This window comes from Piliocolobus tephrosceles, chromosome 12 (genome assembly GCF_002776525.5).
Source record: "Piliocolobus tephrosceles isolate RC106 chromosome 12, ASM277652v3, whole genome shotgun sequence".
NCBI classification, from domain to species: Eukaryota; Metazoa; Chordata; class Mammalia; order Primates; family Cercopithecidae; genus Piliocolobus; species Piliocolobus tephrosceles.
This window is the reverse complement of record NC_045445.1, coordinates 102,761,952-102,781,715: the sequence shown is the minus strand read 5'-3', so window position 1 is coordinate 102,781,715 and position 19,764 is coordinate 102,761,952. Positions and strand designations below refer to the sequence as shown.

Genomic DNA, 19,764 nt, shown 5'->3' with positions numbered 1-19,764 from the left:
GGATCAAAGTCACATGATCATTTCAGTTGATACTGAAAAAAGTATTTGATAAAATTAAACATCCCTTTATGATAAAAAAGTTAAAAAAACCTGAGGATAGAAGGAACATATGTCAACATAATAAAAGCCAAATATGACAGACCAACAGCCAGTATCATACTGAATGGGAAAGAAACTGAAAACCTTTCCTCTGAAATCTGGAACATGACAAGGATCCCCACTGTCACCACTGTTATTCAACACAGTACTGGAAGTCCTAGTTACAGCAGGCAAGAGAAAGAAAGAAAGGGCATCCAAATTGGAAAGGAAGAGGTCAAATTATCCTTGTTTGCAGACAGTATAATCTTAGATGTGGAGAAAAACTAGAGTCTACCAAAAAAAAAAAAAAAAAAAAAAAAAAACCTATTGGAACTGAAAAGCAAATAAGGACAGTTGCAGGGTTCAAAATCAACATACAAAAATCAGTAGCATACGTATACGCCAACACTCAACAATCTGAAATAATAATTTAAAAAGTAATTCCATTTTTAGTATCTACAAATAAAATACCTAATAATTAACTAAAGAAGTGAAAGATCTCTATAATAAAAACTATAAAACATTGATGCAAGAAATTGAAGAGGGCACAATAAAATGGAAAGATATTCTATTTTCATGGATTGGAAAAATCAGTACTGTAAAAATGTCTATACTATCCAAGGCAATCTACAGATTTAATGCAATACCTGTCAAAATGCCCATGACATTCTTCCCAGAAATATAAAAAGCAGTCCTAAAATTTATATGGAACCACAAAAGATGCAGAATAATGACTATCCTAAGCACAAAGAAAAAAATTGGAGAAATCACATTATTTGACTTTATACTACAGAACTATAAGAACTAAAATGTCATGATGCGGGCATAAAAACTGACACATAAATCTGTGGGACAGAGTAGAGAACCCAGAGAGAAATCCATTAATCTACAGTGAACTCATTTTCGACAAAAGTGTGAAGAACATACACTGGGGAAAGGACAGTCTCTTCAATAAATGGTGCTGAGAAAACTGGATATCCATATGCAAAAGAATGAAACTAGACTTCTAACTCTCTCCATATACAAAAATCAAATCAAAATAGATTACAGATTTAAATCTAAGATCTCAAACTGTGAAACTCTTGCAAAAAAACATTGAGGAAAATCTGCAGGACATTGGTCTGTGTGAAAATTTCTTCAGTAATACACCACAAGCACAGGCAGCCAAAGTAAAAATGGACAAATGAGATCACATTAAATTAAAAAGCTTCTGCATGGCAAAAGAAAAGGACACAATCAACAAAGTTAAGAGACAACCCACAGAATGAGATAAAATACTTTCAAACTACCCATCTGAGAACAGATTAAATAACCAGAATACCTAAGGAGCTCAAACAAATTTACAGGAAAAAGCTAATAATACAATTTAACAATGGGGAACAGATCTGAATAGATGTTTTTCAAAAGAAGACATAGAAATGACAAACAGGTATATGAAAAGGTGCTTGACATCACTGAGCATCAGAGAATTGTATATCAAAAACTACTATGAGGTATCGTCTCACCTCAGTTAAAATGGCCTTAATCCAAAAGTCAGGCAATAATGAATGCTGGCGAGGATGTGAAGAAAAGGAAACCCTCGTATATTGTTAGAGGTAATGTTAATTAGTATAACTAGCATGGAAGCCTGTTTGGAAGGTCCTCAAAAATCTAAAAATAGAGATACCATACAATCCCACTCCTAGGTATATACCCGAAAGAAAGGAAATTAGTATACTGAAGAGATATCCACACTCCCATGTTTATTGCAGCACTTTTCACAACGACCAACAGTTGGAAACAATCTTAGCATCCATCCATAGATGAATGGGTACAGAAAATTTGGTACACATCCACAACAGAATACTACTCATCCATTAAAAAGAATGAGATCCTGTCATTTGCAACAACATGGATGAAACTGGTGGTCATTATGTAAAGTGAAAATAAGCCAGGCACAGAAAGACAAACTTCACCTGTTCTTATTTTTGCTAGCTAAAAACTAAAACAGTTGAATTCACGGAGATACAGAGTAGAAACATGGTTACCAGATATTAGCAAGGGTAGTGGGTTTGAAGGACAGGGATTGGGGAGAGTTAATGGGTACAAAAAAGAGAAAGAATGAATAAGATCTGGTACTTGCTAGTTCAACAAAGTGACTATAATAAAAAATAATTTAATTATACATTTAAAAATAACTAAAAGAGTATAATTGGATAGTTTGTAACACAAAGGATAAATGCTTGAGGTGATGGATACTCCATTTACCTGGATGTGATTATTACACATTCCATGCCCGTATCAAAATATCTCATGCAACCCATAAATATATCCACCTACTATGTACCCACAAAAATTAAACATTAAAATTAAAAACAAAACAAACAAAATATATAAGGAACAACTCAACAGCAAGAAAACAAGTAACCAATTTTTTAAATGGGCATGGACCTGAATAGACATTTATTAAAAGAAGACATGTAAGTGGCCAACGGGTTCATGAAAAAATGTTCAATGTCACTAATCATTTTCTTTCTTTTTATTATTAATATTATTATACTTTAAGTTCTAGGATACATGTGCACAACGTGTAGGTTTGTTACATATGTGTACATGTGCCGTGTTGGTGTGCTGCACCCGTTAACTCGTCATTTACATTAGATATATCTCCTATTGCTATCCCTCCTCCCTCCCCCCAACCCACAACAGGCCCCTGTGTGTGATGTTCCCCACCCTGTGTCCAAGTGATCTCATTGTTCAATTCCCACCTATGAGTGAGAACATGCGGTGTTTGGTTTTCTATCCTTGCAATAGTTTGCTCAGAATTATGGTTTCCAGCTTCATCCATGTCCTTACAAAGGACATGAACTCATCCTTTTTATAGCTGCATAGTATTCCATGGTGTATATGTGCCACATTTTCTTAATCCAGTCCATCATTTATGGCTATGTCACTAATCATTTTCAAATTAATACCACAACAAGATGTCACCTCACACCTTTTATAATGGCTTTTATCAAAAAGATGAAAGACAAGTGTGGGCAACAATGTGGAGTTAAGGGAACCCTAACACACTCTTGGGAATGTAGATTAATACAGCCATTATAGAAAATGACGTGGAGGTTCCTCAAAAAACTTAAAATATAACTACCATATGATCCAGTAATTCCACTTCTGAGAATGTATTCAAAGGAATTGGAATCAATATGTCAAAAGGATATCTGCACTTTCATGTTCATTTCAGCATTATTCATAATAACCAAGTTATAGAATCAACCTAGGTGTCTAGAAAGATAAATACTGCATGATCTCACTCATGTGTGGAATCTAAAAATAGTTAAATTCATAGAAGTAGATGATAGAGTGATGATTACCAGAGGTTGAGGAGGGGGGACAGAGAGAATGGGCAGTTGAAGGTCAAAGGATGCAATATTTCAGTTAGACAGGAGGAATAAGTTTTGATATCTATTGCACAGCAGGGTGACTATAGTCAATAATGATGTATGTTTCAAAATAACAGAATAAATGTCAAATGTATCACCACAAAAAAATGTTAAATAAGTGAAGTGATGGATATATTAACTTGAGTTAATCATTCCACATGATATACATATATCAAAACATCATATTGTACCCCATAAATAGTTACAATATATTAGATAAAAATAATATTAGTAAAACAGTAAAAAAAATACACTCTGGTAATTAAAAACTGGCGTGCTTTGTCAAGGCTGTCTCTTCTCATTCCATAGCAACCTCAGAGGCCATGTGTTGATGGTGACAGCCCCAAAAGACTAAATGAGCTTAGATCTCCATGTCTTTGCTTAGAGGAAAACCACAGGCCCGGAAAATCTTCATTGGACTTCTTATGAGAGAGAAATAAATTCATATTGCGCTAAGCCACTGAGATTTGGAGGTTTGTGAATCACCCCATTACCTCATCCCAAATAAGTTTTGACTGTTGATACTACGTGGTGTCCAGAGATATCAGCTGGGATGTGAAGTCTAGACCTTCAGACAGACAAGTCAATTTTTCTCTTGACCTTGACTGTCAAGCCGAGCTCTCTTTTTTACACTCATAGTGTCTTGTACTACATAACTTAAGGAATGGATGACCGTGTAGACCGTGTCCCTGATTTGTGTCTAATTACCAAATCAGCCTAATTATTACCAAATCCTTCTATCTGCTCATGGACTCCTGCAACCTCAGGCTGCTCCTTCCTTGGACAAAAGTTGTTCTCTAAATTTTTGTGTTCACATTTATGGGGCATATGTGATATTTTGTTACATACATAGAATGTGTAATGATCAAGTCAGTATTTGGGGTATCTATCACCTCAAATATTTATCATTTCTATGTTCTGGTAATATTTCAAGTCTTTTAGCTGTTTTGAAATATACAATACATTGTTGCTAAGTATAGTAACCCTACTCTGCTATCAAACATTAGAACTTATTCCTTCTATTTAACTGTACGTTTGTACCCATTAACCAGGCTCTCTTCATCCCTCCCATCCCCACACCACCCTTCCTAGCTTCTGGTATCTATCATTCTACTCTCTATCTCCATGGTCTCAACTTTTTTACCTCCCACATATGAGTGAGAACATTGGTCTTTCTGTGCCTGGCTTATTTCACTCAACATAGTGACCTCCAGTTCCATCCATGTTGTGGCAAATAACATGATTTCATTCTTTCTTATGGCCGTATAGTATTCCACATTTTCTTTATCCATTTGACTGTTGATGGATACTTAAGTTGATTCCATATCCTTGTTATTGTGAATAGTGCTGCAATAAACACCGGGGTGCAGGTATCCCTTTGATATACTGATCTTCTTCCCTTTGGATAAATACCCAGCAGTGGGATTGCTGGATCATATGGTAGTTCTATTTTAAGTTTTTTGAGAAATCTCCATACTGTTTTCCACAGTGGCTATACTAATTTACGTTCCTGCATAGTTCCTGCAAAGTTCCCCTTTTCTCCACATCCTCACCAGCATGTTATTATTATTATTATTATTATTTTGTCTTTTTAGTAATAGCCATTATAACTAGAGTAAGGTAATATCTCACTGTAGTTTTGATTTGCACTTTCCTGCTGATTAGTGATGTTGAGCATTTTTTCATATATGACTTGGCCATTTGTATGTCTTCTTTTTTTAATTTCTCTCATATTCATTTTTATTAAAAACAAAAAGTAACCACCAACCACATGACAATTGGCCAGACAAGGCCTTGCTTCCCTTCCTCCTTCGGGCCCCTGTGCCTCCTCAGCAGGGTCAGGGAAGCAATCGGCACTGATATTAGTTTTGCCCAAAGGGAGTATTACAAGAGAGGCTCGGGAAAGGGAAGGAAACCTGGACAGGCTTTTCAGCATTGAGAAATCGCTTAAAACGGATTTGCTTTAAATAACTGGTATGTCTGAAATGCAGGGAGGGAAGACCATGCTGTCAACAATCATAACTCGCTTTTTACAGGTAGACTCCAGGGAGCGTTGGGTCGGAATCGTATCTTAAGGAAGGAGAATGGTTTCATGAGCTTGCTCAGCTCTCCTGGAACAAAGACGAAGGTACTACATGTTGTTTGTTAGGCTTATACTACAGCGGGTTTGGGGCTGCAGATCTAATGTCCTTGTTAGGGCGTTTAGCGCTGGTGAGAAGGGTGGGCCCCAGCCTTGGACGCTGATGTCCTCTAAAGACAAGGCAGAGACACAGCCTCAGATCCCCCCTCGCCTTCCACTGAATAAGGGAGATGGGGAGGAGGTCTCAGCGGTTGGCCTCCTGCAAGCCCAGATGCCTGCCAGTCTGGGCCTGCTTTCTTAGCGCTGTGAGAGCTTGTGTCTGGTGAGCAGAGAGGAGCAAGTGTAGTCCCTGCAGAGCTGACTCCACGCAGGGCTCCCCAGCTTTGGGCTTGTGGGGCGACCCTGCTCTGCGACCCAGCGGCGGCTTCAGCCCCAGGGGGAGCTGTGGCACGCACTGCTGCCTACTCCTCGCCAGTCCTGATAGCTGAAGAAGGCGCTCACTCCGTGGTCGACCATCACCAAACACGCAAAGAACGAGGCAACTGCACGCTGGTTATACGGCTGCATGGCCTTTAAGGACATCAGGTCAACTGCCGCAGGGCAGGCGATGAAGGTGGTGCCATAGAGCACGGCGGCAATGACGTTAAAGATCATTAACACTAGTGGCCAGGGCACCTTGTACAACTTCATGTGCAGCTGAAACAGGTAGAGGGTGAATAAGACGATTGTCACCAGCCAGAAGACAGCGACGAACATCACCCAGCCATAGGCCGGGTACAGATGGTACGGGGTGTCTGCAATCAGGGCCCACACCAGCAGCCCCAGCACCAACTGCAGCAGCATGAACAACCCCAGGCGGGAGTGCACGAAGCCCAGGTCCGTGCACAGCGTGGACACCGAGGCTCTGGCGCCCTGCGCGGGACTGTTAGTCCACGTGCTCACTTTTGACTGGAACTCGGCCATGGCGGCTCCACTCAACTCCCTAGGTCGCTCCTGCCGCTGTCGCCGCCCCTCCAGTGGTGGGTGCAGGTTCTCGCGCCGCTCTTCCCAGAGGCTCCCTATCCCGCTGTGGCCCGTGGCACTGCAGGAGGCCGTATGTCTTTTTTTTTTTTTTTTATTATACTTTAAGTTCTAGGGTACATGTGCATAACGTGCAGGTTTGTTACATATGTATACATGTGCCATGTTGGTGTGCTGCACCCATCAACTCGTCAGCACCCATCAATTCATCATTTATATCAGGTATAACTCCCCAATGCAATCCCTCCCCCCTCCCCCCTCCCCATGATAGGCCCCATTGTGTGATGTTCCCCTTCCCGAGTGCAAGTGATCTCATTGTTCAGTTCCCACCTATGAGTGAGAACATGCGGTGTTTGGTTTTCTCTTCTTGTGATAGTTTGCTAAGAATGATGGTTTCCAGCTGCATCCATGTCCCTACAAAGGACGCAAACTCATCCGTATGTCTTTTGAGAAATGTCTATTCATGTTCTTTGCCCACTTTTTAATGGGATTATTTGTGTGTGTTGTGTGTGTGTGTGTGTGTGTTTAAACTGTTGTTTGAGTTCCTTGTATATTCTGGATATTAGTCCCTTGTCTGATGAATAGTTTGCAAATATTTTCTTCCATTAACAGGTTGTCTCTTCACTCTGTTGTTTCCTTTGCTGTGCAGAAACTTTTTAGTTTAATATAGTTACATTTGTCTGTTATTATTTTTATTGTCTGTGCTTTTGAGATCTTAACCATGAAATCTTTGCCTAGATCAATGTCCTAAAGTATTTTCCCTGTTTTCTTCTAGTATTTTTTAGACTTTCAGTCTTATATTTAAGTCTTTAATTTCTCTTGAGTTGATTTTTGTATGTGGTGAGAGATGGGGATTGAGTTTCATTCTTCTGTATGTGGATATCTGATTTTTCCAACACTATTTAGTGAAGAGGGCGTCCTTTACCCAATGTAGGTTCTTGGTTTCTTTACCAGTATGGAAGTTTTAATTTTTACATCTTGAGACACTTGAAAGTCTTCATGTTTTGGTTCAAATACTTTAACCTTGACACAATTTTCCATTTTTTTATACAATTCTTACAAATTTTAAAATGTTATATGGATAAATTTCTCATAACCTGTCTGACTGCTTGCCCATAATTTTAAGGCCATTAATATGCTAGGACATTTAAGAAAACTTTAAGAGTCACTGTACTTTTAATTTGTTATGTGCGTAGGAATTGATTAAGTGCTTGGAAGGTTTTATTTGTTAGTCAGATACATAAGGGGCTTAAAAAGTACATTGAGAATGCATGCCTATAATCCCAGCTATTAAGAAGGCTGAGGTAGGAGGATTGCTTGAGTCTGGGAGTTTGAGATCAGCCTGGGCAACGTAGGAAAATCCCATCTCAAAAAAATAAACTAAAAAAAGTAAATTAAATTATTCCATCTCCTTACAGGCAGTTGAAAATGCAGAAGGGTACTTAATTAAATGGGACAAATAGCAGTCAAAAATATCTGCGTGATTGTTAAACTTTACTAGATTTAATAACGGAATAATACAATTTGTAGGTTGAACTTAAAAGCTTAGAATAAACTAGGTTTGGAATTTGTATCTGTAATAAATAAGTCACTTATTATAAACTCCCTCACCTGAGAGCAAAACATTTTCTGCAAACAAACAAAAAATCTCAAATTATAGATAAAAAACCAACCAAACAAACAAAAAAGAGCCAGTTCCACACCACACAGTAGATAGCTTTGAACCTGCTGAGTTGGGGAATTAGATAATCAAGAGTTTGAGAATACTGTGTAGAATAAGGGTAATGGACCCTGATCAGGGTTTGAGAAACTCCTCAACAGAGAAAGAACATGAAATTTAGTGCATATAAAAGATGTGGTATATTTAGACCAGAAAAATCATCATGAATGTTTGTTAAAAATAGGATCCTAAGTCTGTGATTCTGATTCCATGGATTGGAGGTGGAATTCTGGGGATCCAGAGTGTTTAATACAGTGGTTCTCAAAGGGTAGTCCATGGACCAGCAGCATCAGCATCACCTGGAAATTTATTAGAAATGCAAATTATTGGAATCTCCTAATTCCCACTGTGTAAGATTCTCTAATAATCTGTTTGAACAAGCCCTCTAGTTGACTTTGATGCTCACTACAATTTGAGAACCACCAGTTTAACAGATGATTCAGTTGAGTCTTATGATTGGATGAGTTTTTCAAACACTATTGCAAGTGACAGAAAATTCAGGGCTCGAACTCCTTATTGAAATGGTCGGTTGAAGTTCACAGAATGTGGCAGTTTATTGCTGAAGACATCTTAGGGCAAGTCTTTAATGGAGGAATCTACAAAAACAGCAAACAGTTGGTTGAAAATAATTGAGCCCATGGCATGGAATAAGAATTACATATAGTTTACAATTAACTTACACATACCAAATTTAAATGATATTCAGCAGAGTTCTGAAATTAATCTGTCTATATACATATTTTTAACAAAAAGTGGTTTGTCGTGGCCAGATATGTCTGAAAACCTTGCTTCTGTTCAGATTCAGTCCATATCTCTCTATTTAGGATTTGTTGATCCTTTTTTGCATTCTTTGTAGTCCTTACCCAGCACTGAGCTGCTATTTCTGAAACTGCAGTTAAGGCTCCCAGCTCCGACTTATATCAAGATATTTCCTCTAATGTTCTTTGCCGATTTGAGCCAGCTATTATTTAGGAATGGCTTCTTTGTTTGCCTGGCTTAGTGGTTGTATCCCTCTCTGAGGAATCTCTGTCTACTGTTTCTCAGTGCTGCCAATACTTCCTGGCTTCATGTCTTCTCAACACCTTCATTTTTCAGTTTTCAGATTGAATATGAGCTAGAAGGAGGTCATCCATTGGGTAGACCCATGGCATTTCCTATTATCACAATGTAGCCTATTGGATGAGGCAGTCTGCTTAATTTTTAATGATTTTTTTTGTGAATTAATGCAAGTGCATTACTGTGACAGACTGACTATTTAGAAGCCTTTGAAAATTTCATCTTGGTTGTGTTACATATAATTAAAATAGCCATGTACATGAGTGCATCTATTGTACATACCTGCAAAGCATGAGGTTTGGAAGTGCAATGAGATGCTGGAGATAAATCTTGGAAATGCCACTGTTATCTGACAATTCATAATTCTGTAAAGGATAAGGAAGTTGTAAGTAATTGTACTGGAATAAGTAACTGTTTCTGCAGTATTGCCATGTATTTCCCACATGGGCTCATTGAACAGGAAGACTGTACTCCTAAGGGCAGGACTGCCCTTAATATTTGCAGACCTTAAGGCAAGAAGATCAGTGGAGCCCCACTCCCCAAGCCATGCAGCCCCTATCTCCTTTTCTTTCCACCTCTGGCTCTGTCCTGAACCACTAGGAGCCTTTGGTGGCTATTCTAGATCATGTGACTAAATTCCATCACCCCTATCACCCCAACCAGCAGTCATCCCGTAGCACAGTTTGCTCTCAGAATAATGGATCCAAAAGACAGAACTGCACACGTACTGGAAGTGGCTTGGAAACGTTGGGCAGGGAATCTCAGGGTCTTGAGATCCAGAGCTTGACCTCGATGGGGAGATGTGGGCTTTGAGTGGATATGGCCCCTTGGTCCTATGGATTTCTTGCCTCATGTGAAGGGCACACTGGAGGAGATATAGTGCAGGGCCTTCTAAACTTTAGAGTCTGACTTGTTTGCCACGATTAGGAATGTGTGATATAAGATGGCATGAAATAAGTGTAGACCTCCCCCATAGGTGAGGGGCCTAGGCGAGAACCCTAGTTTCCCAGGTTTAAGGGTAATACTGGTTATGGAATCCAAAGATGGAGAAGATTAATTTGTCAGCAAGGGCATGTCATGATTGTGGGAACTACACCAGATCCCTTACAGTACTCTTCGTCTTGTGTTTAGATGTCTAATTTTTGCCAGTAGCCATGATCAGTTAATGTGGAATCCCAAATCATTATGCTCCTATTTCTCCTTTCTTATATTGCCTACACCCACCCACTGGAATCTCCCATAGCAATTCGATTTTGCTATTATTTATGCTTTGCAATTTTTAATCAGTCTTTGGAGTTAGAATGTCCCAAAATTCTTTGGGATTTTGAAATGCTTCATGGAGGAAAAATGAGTTTAGTGGTTAAATAAGTTGAGGGAATTAAGCATGTGTCATCTCCCTGGCCTGGTGACTTAAAATATAGCTTAACATAATAAAAGCTCTGAGAATTTGTGGAGTAAAGAAATCTGTTTCACTTTACTTAACTCATTGATTCCTACATGTATTTGAAAATAGACTCCCACACCTTTTATGCCAAAGAAATAATTATTGGTAGTTTCTGTCTTAAAAACTTAAACTAAGGCTTTCATCCATTCATTTGATACCTATTTACTATCCCAATGACTGGACTAGAAACACAAAGGTAAACAAAATAAGACTCTGCTTTTGGGGAGCTGTTAATCATTTTACCAGTGTCTTCACATGTTGATTCCATTTATGTTTGGGAAAAGCTTAGTTTTTTTTTTTAGGAATCTTAGTTCAGTTATAACTTGAGGTCAGCTGCTATTTAGATGACTGGAGAAATGCTTGCCTGTCAGAGTGTCTATTGCTAATTATATTTTCCAATGTGCTCTGCATGTGAAATATACCTTTGAATTAGAAAATCAGAGATTCCTTTTATCTTGGGTCTGATGTGGGCCATCCCAAATACCCAGGGTACCTTAGGGCTGAGGTAATCCAGTACTCCCTCCCAGGATGTGTTGGGGGTGCTAATGTGGCCCATTACTACTTCCCAGAACATTTAGGGACTATTGTGATTTGTCCCAACTTCCCAGGGTACCTTAGGGCTGCTGTGGCCTATCATTACTTCTCAGGTTACTTTTTAGCCTGTCATTTATCTTCCAGGGCCTGTACAATGTAAGGATTGATGAAGCATTAGAGTTGTCGCTACTTGGAACCATTGCTTTTGCTTTGGAGCACAAGCTTTTTTGGGAGGGTTTCGGAACTTACTGTACATTTCACATTCTAGTTGTATCTCACCACTTGTTTGCCGCAATCAGGAATGTGTGATGTAAGTTCGTGTGAAATAAGAGTTGCTTATCTCCATAGGGGTGGTTTTAGGTATAGCCATTTTAAAGAGCAGAGAGAGGACTGAGTGGCCTCTTGGCATCTCTTCAGTTACAATGACTAGCAGATGCTATTGGTACTCCATCTGTATTTTCTCCACATTCATCTCTACCTGTTGAAAGTTGTTACAGCGAACACCTGCGACTCTGCCAGAGGGCTTTCTTACCCCTTTGGCTAACAGGGTATACTCAGCCCTTACACACAGTAAGCATAAAATGCCCTTACACACAGTAAGCATAAAATGCTAGAGAGTTAATGCTTCTGGAAGCAGCCTTCAACCAATGACAGTGAGTTGTCACTCTTAGGATAACTATAAAGAATCTTCTTTTATTTATTTACTTATGGGCTTTTGGGGTTTTTATTCTGTTCCCTTGGTTGATGTGTCTACTTTTATGCCAGTACCATGTTGTTTTAATTACTATAGCTTTGTAATATACTTAGAAGTCAGGCAGTGTGATGCCTCTAGCTTTTTCCTGTGCAAGATTAACTTTACTATTTGTGTTTTCTTGTGGTACTACGTGAATTTTAGAATTGCTTCTCTATTTTTGTAAAAAATTATATTGGAATTTTAATAGATTGCATTGACTCTGTAGATAGCTTTGGGTGGTATGGAAATGTTAACAATATTAATTATTTCAGTTCATGAGCATAGAATATCTTTTCATTTATTTATGTCTTCTTCAATTTCAATTCAGTAATTTTCAATGTACAGATCTTTCACCTCCTTGTTTAAATTTATTCCTAAATATTTTATATTTTTGTAGCAAGTGTAAATGGGATTGCTTTCTTACTTTCTTTTTCAGCTAGTGTGCTGTTGGAGTATAGAAATGCTATTGACTTTTGATTTTATATCCTACAACTTTACTGTATTTATTAGTTCTAACAGGTTTTTTTAAATAGTCTTTAGGACTTTCTATACATGAAATCATGTCATTAGCAATCAGCAACAATTTCACTTCTTCATTTCCTGTTTGTATGCCTTTTATTTCTTTCTCTTGCCTAATTGCTCTGGCAAGAATTTTCAGTACTATGCTGAGTAGAAGTGATGTGAATGGACATCTTTGTTCTTGATCTTAGAGGAAAAGCTTTCAACTTTTCACTATTGAGTATAATGTCAGCTATCAGACTGTCATGTTAGCTTTTATTATGTGGAAAAATATTCCTTCTATACTTAATCTGTTTAGAGTTGTTACTATGAGAGAATGTTGAATTTTGCCAAATGCTTTTTTTTTTGTATTTAATGAGATGATTGTATGGTTTTGTTCTTTATTCTGTTAATGTGTTGTATTGCATTTATTGATTTGGTATGTTGAAACATCATTGCATCCCTGAAATAAATCCCATTTGATTATAGTGAATAATTATTTTTATATGCTGTAGAATTTTGTTTGCCAGTATTTTTTAGGATTTTTACATCTATGTTCATCAGGGATATTGGCCTGTAATTTTCTTCTCTTATAATGTCCTTGTCTAAATTTGGCCTCAAAGAAAGAGTTTTGAAGTATTCCCTCCTCTAGTATTTTTTGGAAGAGTTTGAGAATGATTGTTATTAGTTTTCCTAAATGTTTGGTAGAATTCAGCAGTGAAGTTATGAGGTCCTGGGCTTTTCTTTGATGGGAGGCATTTGATGACTGATTCAATCCTTTACTTATGTTGGTCTCTTCATATTTTTTATATCTGTATAATTCAGTCTTGGGAAATTGTATGTATCTAGGAATTTATCCATTATTTCTACATTATTCAATTTGTTGCCACATAAGTATTCATGGTAATCTCTTATGAGCATTCATATTTTTGTGGTATCAGTTGTAATTTCCCCTCTTTTACTTCTGATTTTACTGTGTCTTCTCTATTTTTTTCTTAGTTAAGCTAAAGGTTTATCAACTTTGTTTATCTTTTCTAAACACCAACTCAGTTTTATTGATATTCTCTACTGTTTTTCTAGTCTCTATTTTATTTATTTCTACTCTGATCTTTGTTATTTCCTTCCTTTTGCTAACTTTGTGCTTAGTTTTTTGTTTTTTCTTTAGTTTCTTGAGGTGTACTATTATGTTGTTAGGCATTTATTGCTATAAATTTTCCTCGTAGAACTGCTTTTGATGCATCCCACAAGTTTTTGTATTTTGTGTTTCCATTATTGTTTTTGTCTCAGGATATTTTTTGATTTCCCTTTCTTAATTTTAATTTTTATTTGTAAACTTGTATTTTAGGTTCAGGGATACATGTGCAGGTGTGTTATATAGGTAAATTGCATGTCATGGGGTTTTGGTGTACGGATGATTTCATCAACCAGGTAATAAGCATAGCACCCAATAAGTAGTTTTCAATCCTTATTCTCCTCCCATTTTCCACCCTTAAGTGGGCCCTGGTGTCTGTTGTTCCCTTCTTAGTGTCCATATGTACTCAATGTTTAGCTCCCACTTATAAGTGAGAGCATGTAGTATTTGGTTTTCTGTTCCAGTGTTAGTTCACTTAGGGTAATGGCTTCCAATTTTATCCATGTTGTTGCAAACGACATGATTTTCTTCTATTTTATGGCTGTGTAGTATTCCATGGGGTCTATGTACCACATTTAAAAAAAATCCAGTCTACCATTGGTGGGCATTTAGGTTGATTCCATGTCTTTGCTATTGTGAGTAGTGCTGTGATAAATATATGGGTGCATATGCATTTATGGTACAATGGTTTATGTTCCTTAGGGTGAATACCCAATTATGGGATTTCTGGGGCAAATGGTAATACTCTTTTAACTTCTTTCAGAAATTGTGAAACTGCTTTCCACAATGACTGAACTAATTTATATTCCCACCAGAAGTGTATAAGCATTTTGATTTCTTCTTTGACCCATTGGTTGTTCAGGAGTATGTTGTTCAATTTCCACATACTTATGGATTTTCAAAATTTCTCCTCTTATTGGTTTCTATATTAATACCATTGTGGTCAGAAAAGGTAGTTAACATGATTTTGATCCTCTTAAATTTGTTCAGACATGTTTTGTGGCCTAACATATGACCCATCCTGGAGAATGTTCTATGTGTGCTTGAGAAAAATGTGCACTCTGTTACTTTTGTATGGAATGTTCTGTATATATCTGTTAGGTTCATTTGGTCTCAAGTATAGTTCAAGTCAAATGTTTCCTTATGAATTTTTTTTGAAACAGAGTTTTTCTTTGTTAGCCAGGCTAGAGTGCAGTGGCATGATCTCGGCTAACTGCAACATCTGCCTCCTGGGTTCAAGTGATTCTCCTGCCTCAGCCTCCTGAGTAGCTGGTATTACAGGTGCACACCACCATGCTTGGCTAACTTTTTGTATTTTTAGTAGAGACGTGGTTTCACCATGTTGGCCAGGCTGGTCTCAAACTCCTGACTTCAAATCATCCACCATCCTCGGCCTCCCAAAGTGCTGGGATTACAGGTGTGAGCCACTGAGCCCAGCCTCCTTATTAATTTTTGTCTAGATGATCAGTCCATTGTTGAAAGTGGGGTACCGAAGTCCCCTACTATTACTGTATTGCAATCTATCTCTCCTTTCAGATCCTTTAACATTTCTTTTCTACATTAAGGTGCTCCAATGTTGGGTGTGCATATATTTACAATTGTTATATCTTCTTGATGAATTCATGCCTTAATCATTATATAATGACCATCTTTGTCTCTTTTTCACTTAAAGTATATTTTGTCTCATACGAGTATAACTACAGCTATTATCCTTTGGTTTCCATTTACATGGAATGTCATTTCCTATTCCATTACTTTTAGTCTATATGTGCTCTTCAAGGCGAGGTGAGTCTTTTATAGGTAGTATATAGTTGGCTTTTCTGGCCACTCTATGTCGTCTTATTGAAAAATTTAATTGATTTACATCAAAAGTAATTATTTGTAGGTAAGGATTTACTACTACCATTTTGCAATTTGTTTTCTGGTTGTTTTGTGTATACTTTGTTTCTTTCTCTTTTGCTGTCTTGCTTTCTGATTTGATAATTTTCTTTAATGATATGCTTTGAATCCTTTCTATTTATGTTTTGTACATCTACTGTAGATTTTTTTTGTGTGGTTATCAAGAGACTTACATGAAATATCTTTTTTTTTAAATGGTTGATAGAACCCATTTTTTAAAATTATACTTTAAGTTATAGGGTACACGTGCACACCGTGCAGGTTTGTTACATATGTATACTTGTGCCATATTGGTGTGCTGCACCCATCAACTCATCAGCACCCATCAACTCATCATTTACATCAGTTATAACAGGTTATTCCAAGCTAATAACAACTTAACTTTGGGAGCACAAAATAACTGTATGCTTTTACTCCCCCACAACATTTTAAGTTTTTGATGTCAAAAAGTACACAATTTTGAAATTGGTATCCCAAGACAATTAATTTTTGCTATGGTTATTGAAATAGAGTTGTCTATTAATAATTATACTAGAAATAAAATTGCTTTACAAACCACCATTTCAATCCAGAGTATTCTGAATGTGATTATGTATTAGTTATACTATTGAGTTCTGTACTTTTATATGTTTTATGTTACTAATTAGAGACCTTGGCCTTTAGGTAAAGGTTAAAGAACTCTCCTTAGTAATTTCTGTAAGGCAGGCCTAGTGGGGATGAACTCCCTCAGCTTTTATTCATTTGGGAGGTTTTCATTTCTTTCTCACTTCTGAAAGTCAAGTTTGTCAGGTAAAGTATTTTTGGTTGACAATTAGTTTCTATGAGCACTTTGAATATATCATTCTACTCCTTCCTGCCTCTATTAGTCTGTTCTTGCATTGCTATAAAGAATACCTGAGACTGGGTATTTATAAAGACAATTTACAAAGAAAAGAGGTTTAATTGGCTGACTCATAGTTCTGCAAGCTTTTTAGGAAGCATGGTGCTGACTTATCATCAAGGGGATGGCTGAAGCCATTCATGAGGGATTCACCACCATGATCCAAATGCCTCCCACCAGGCACCACCTCCAAGACTGGGGATTACATTTCAACATGAGATTTGGGCAGAAACAAATATCCAACTATATTATTCTCCCCCTACTCCTCCCCAGATCTTATGTCCTTCTCACATTGCAAAATACAGTCATGCTTCCCAATCATCCCCCAAAATCTTAACTAATTCCACCATTAACTCAAAAGTCCCAGGTCCAAGTCTAAAGTCTCATCTGAGAAAAGGCAAGTCCCTTCCACCTACAAGCCTGTAAAATAAAAAAACAAGTTAGTTACTTCCAAGATACAATAGGGGTATAGCCATTGGATAAATATTCCCACTCCAAAAGGGAGAAATTGGCCAAAAAAGGGAGCAATGGACCCCACACAGGTTGAAAACCCAGCAGGGCAGTCATTACATCTTAAAGCTCTAAAACAATCTCCTTTGATTCCATGTTCCATATCCAGAGCACACTGGTGCAAAGAGTGGGTTCCCAAGGCCTTGGGAAGCTCTTCCTCTGTGGCTTTGCAGGGTTAAGGCCTCAGGGCTGATCTCACAGCTTGGCATTGAATATCTGTAGCTTTTCCAAGCTAAGGATGCAAGCTGCCATTTGTTCTACCATTCTGGGGTCTGGAAGATGATGGGTCTCTTCCCACAGCTCCACTAGGCAGTGCTCCAGTGGGGACTCTGTATGGAGCCTCCAACCCCACATTTCCCCTTTGCACTGTCCTAGTAGAGGTTCTCTGTGAGGCCTCCACCTCTGCAGCAGGCTTCTGCCTGGACACTGAGGCTTCTCCATACTTCCTCTGAAATCTAGGCAGAGGCTGCTAAGAATCCACCACTCTTGCACCCTGTGTGCCTGAAGGCTTAACAACATATGGAAGCCACCAAGGCTTATGACTGGCATCTTCTGAAGCAGTAGCCTGAGTTGTATCTGGGGCCCTTTGAGCCAAGGCTGGAGACAGAAAAGCTTGGATGTAGGGAGCAGTGTTCCGAGGCTGCACAGGGCAGCAGGGCCCTGGGCCTGGCCCACAAAGCCATTCTTCATTCCTAGACCTTGGCCTGTGATGGGAGTAGCTGCCACAAAAGTCTCTGAAATGCTTTCAAGGTCTTTTCCCTATTGTTGTGGCTGTTAGCATGTGGCTCCCTTTCATTATGCAAATATCTCTAATAAGTGATTGCTCCACAGCCCACTTGAATTCCTCTCCTGAAAAAGTTTCTTCTTTCTCTGCCACATCACCTGCAATTTTTTCAAGCTTTTATGCTCTGCTTTCTTTCTAAATATAAGTTCCTACTTTAAATCATTTCTTTGCTCCTGCTTCTGAACATAGGTTGTTAGAAGCAGCCAGGCCAAATCTTCAATGCTTTGCTCCTTAGAAATTTATTCTGCCAATACCATAGGTCATGACTCTCAAGTTCAAACATCTACAGATTTCCTAGAAAATGAACAGAATACATCCAATCTCTTTGCTAAGGTATAACATGCATGACCTTTGCTCCAGTTCCCTATAAGTTCCTCATTTCCCTCTGAGACCTCAGCAGCCTGGGCTTCACTGTCCATATCACTATTGGCATTTTGGTCACAACCACTTAGTCAGTCTCTAACAAGTTCCAATCACTCCTTCATCTTCCTATCTTCTGAGTCCTTCAAACTCTTCCAGCCTCTGTCTGCTACCCAGTTACAAAGCTGCTCCCACATTTTTAGGTATCTTTATAGCAATACTCTACTCTTTACCAATTTTCTGCACTAGTCTATTCTTTCATTGCTATAAAGAAATACCTGAGTCTGCATAATTTATAAAGAAAAGATGTTTAATTGGCTTATAGTTCTGCAAGCTTTATAGGATCCATGTGACAACATCTGCTTGGCTTCTGGAGAAGCCTCAGGAAGCTTACAGTCATGGCAGAAGGCAAAGGGGGAGTAGGCATATCATATGGTGAAAGCAGGGGTGAGAGAGAGAGTCAGGGGAGGTACCACATACTTTTAAACAATCAGATCTCATGTGAACTCACAAAGAGTTCACTTATCACCAAAGGGATGACTGAAGCCATTCATGAGGGATCTGCCCCCATGATCCAAACAACTCCCAGCAGGTCCCACCTCCAGGACTGGAGATTACATTTCAAGATGAGATTTGGGCAGGTACAAATATCCAACTATATTACTATCCTGTAGTGTTTCTGCTGAGAAATATGCTGATAGTCATATTGGAACTCCCTTGTAGATAATGTATTTCTTATTTCTTGATGCTTTCAGAATTTTTTCTTTGTCTTTGATTTTTGATAGTTTCATTATTTTGTGCATTGGTGAACTCTGGGTTGAATATTGTTGGTGACCTCTCTGCCACCTGTACCTGGATGTTGGCATCTTTCCTAAGATTTGGGATGTTTTCAGCCATTTTTTTTTAAAAAAAATATGCTTCTAGTCCCTTTGTTCTCTCTTTTCCTTCTGGAATTACTGTTATGTGGTAATTAGATCTCGTGATAGTGTCCCATAGTTCTCATAGGCTTTCTTCATTCTTTTTAGTTTGCTTCTTATTTTTGCTTCATTGGTTGGACAATTTCAGATGTTTGAAGTCAGGCAATGCGATGCCTCTGGTTTTGTTTTTTCGCTTGTGATTGCTTTGGACATTCGGGTTAATTTTGGTTCCAAATAAATTTTGTAATAGATTTTTCTAAATCTGTGAAAAGTGATATTGGTATTTTGATAGGAATGGCATTGAACCTGTAAATTGCTTTGGAAAGTATGGTCATTTTAACTATGTATTTTCTTCCAGTCTGTGAGCATAGAATATTTTTCCATTTATTTGCATCATATCTAATTTTTTTCAGCAATATTTTGTAGTTCTCCTTGTAGAGATCTTTCACCTCCTTGGTTAGATAAATTCTTATGTATCTCATTTTTTGTTGCTATTATAAATGAGATTGTGTTCTTGATTTGGTTCTTAGCTAGATGTTATTAGTGTGTAAAAATGCCACTGATTTTTGTACCTTGATTTTGTATCCTGAAACTTTACTGAATTTATCAGTTCTAGTATCCTTTTTCAGAGTCATTAGGGTTTTCTATGTATAGAATCATCTTCAAGCTCTCTTATACTTTCTTCTGCTTGATTGAG

General features: G+C 38.0%; 1 pseudogene; it reads right to left on the bottom strand.

The window, feature by feature from the left end:
• Positions 1-6,006: 6,006 nt before the first annotated feature.
• On the bottom strand, positions 6,007-6,543 carry LOC111536429 (annotated as a pseudogene).
• Positions 6,544-19,764: the final 13,221 nt, after the last annotated feature.